We start from the raw sequence: 2,208 nt of genomic DNA on the forward strand, positions 1-2,208 counted from the left end.
TGGCGGAGGGAGGCCTGGAGGTGCCGGCGGAGGCAGCCTGGGTGGGGGGCCCCATGGAGGGGGGCCAGGAGGCAGTCCTGGAGGAGGCCCGGGGGGAGGGCCAGGGGGTCAGCCTGGTGGTGGTCCTGGGGGCAAAAGCCGGTGTAGAGGCCCTTGGAGCCCTGGCATTCCAGGTGGCCTCAGGAATGGAGGAGCACCTGGTGGTGGGCCAGGAGGGAGGCCTGTGGGTGGTCCTGGAGGCCGCAGAGGCGGGGCAGGCGGTGGCCCAAGAGGAGGAGGTCCTGGCATGGGCGGCGCCTGTATCTGAGAAGGAGGAATGGACTGCGGGGGCGCCTGCTGCTGGGAGGAGGCTACGGCTGCGCCCTCGTGAGAGTCTCCTTTGTGCTGCTTCTGTGACTGCTTCTCTGCTTCCGAATCCTCTGAATCCTCCTCCTCCTCATCCTCTGAAAATTATTCCACCTCCCGACCCTCCTCAGGGATTTCCTGACCTGCCATTCGCAGCATCATGGCTTGAAGAGGCGTCAGTTCCTTCATGTTCTTCTTTTTCTTTCTTGATTTCCCAGTCATGTCTGCAAACCGCACACTCAGACCTGCCTTCTTCTCCTCAGTGTTGTCTCGCTCATTATCGTCTCGGTGCATAAACTCATCCACATCACTTTCTCCATCTGACCTGTCTGTGTCACTGTCATCAGTACTGTCATCGTGCTTGTCCTGATCCATGTCCTCAGGGTAGCCGTCATCTTCACTGGTGCTGGAAACATCGTCATCATGACCACTCTGCGCAAGGTCAGGGCTATATAACATGTCTTCATCTCGCCTACGAGGAGGAAGATCAAGAGCAAAGCCCACTTTACAGCCATACATCTGCAAGACTTGGGGAGGAGGGGGACCAAGTGGAGGACCTGGAGGTTTCCTGCCAGGGGGCAAACGTGGACACCATGCCCAAGAAGAGGAAGGACGGAAACTGCTCGAGTTGGAGGTCCATAGGCTGAGGTCTTCTTTAGGTTGGAGGGGGGCTGGGCACCAGGAAGTGGGATGTCCTGGATCAAGATGTTGGAAGGAGCATGTGGCATATCTGGCAAAGGAATACTCTCTACTTCTACATGCTGAGCATTCTTGACAGCATCAAAGTACTGGCTAAGTTGAGCCCTTTTCTGTTCATATTCTACTTCTAGCTTTCTCAGTTCTTTATAAATATCCGGATTCTCTTTTTCATAAAGTCATAGGATAAGTTCAAAGGTTTCCCGAAGCTTTTTACGTTTATCTTTCAGTACTTTCTCATTTAACTGTGGTTGTTGTACTGGGTTAAACTCCATTTCATCCAATTTCTCCATGTCCCGCATGATCTGTTTGGGATCTTTCATCTTCAAAACTGCAGCTCAAACCATCTTGCACTGTTTTTTGTTCTTCAATTCTCTCTTCTGAGCTTCCTTTCAAGCTTGGTCCGTAGGGTTCATAAATTTTCCACTCTTGGTGGATGATGTTGATCTCCACCCCATATTGACAATCTATAATGGTTCACTTATTCTAAAAAAACAAAACAAAACAAAACAAAACAAAACAAAACAAAACACCCAAACCACTCCTGCTGGGATCCCAGAACTGCTAGGGGCCTGGAGGGGACGAGTCCCAGCCTCCTTTCCGCCGCAGGGGCCTTCACCTCTGTTTCTCGGTCAAGCACCCAGTCTCTGCCATCTTGAAACCTCACGCCCCTCCCTGGAATATCTTAAAGACTTAATTTTTTCTCAAGGACAGCCTGAACTGCATAGTGAAACTCTATCTCAAAAAGGGGAAGAAAAAGTGTAGTGATGAACAAGATTTCTGTAGCCTCTCCACAGGAAAAAAAAAAAAGTTAGCAAGAAAGGGACACATTTCCAATAAGAGGACTAGTCTATGTTCAAAAATACCAGGGACATGAAAGACTAAGAATAATGAACTGTTCTAGATCAAGGGAGAAGGTACAGTAAGTGCAACAAGTGGTCCTTTGGTACATAGGGACATTAGTGAGACTACAGATAAAATTTAACGCAGTTTGTTAGTTAAGTAATAGCACTGTATCAATGTCCTGCTTATCGTTGAAAGTTCTCCATGTCTTTTTTGTTGTTGTTGTTGTTGTATTTTTAGGGAAAGGTCTACAGGGTGTTCAGGGTCTCACTACTAGATTGGACTCATAGTGAGCCGCCTGTTTACAGTCTTCCAAGAGCTAGG

General features: G+C 49.3%; 1 pseudogene; it reads right to left on the reverse strand.

Annotated features, from left to right (window-relative positions):
* The window catches only part of LOC101584151, a 19,528-nt pseudogene extending 17,831 nt beyond the window's left edge, over nt 1–1,697 (reverse strand).
* Between the last annotated feature and the right edge of the window lie 511 nt (nt 1,698–2,208).

This window comes from Octodon degus, unplaced genomic scaffold (assembly GCF_000260255.1).
Source record: "Octodon degus isolate 3935 unplaced genomic scaffold, OctDeg1.0 scaffold00298, whole genome shotgun sequence".
Lineage (NCBI taxonomy): Eukaryota > Metazoa > Chordata > Mammalia > Rodentia > Octodontidae > Octodon > Octodon degus.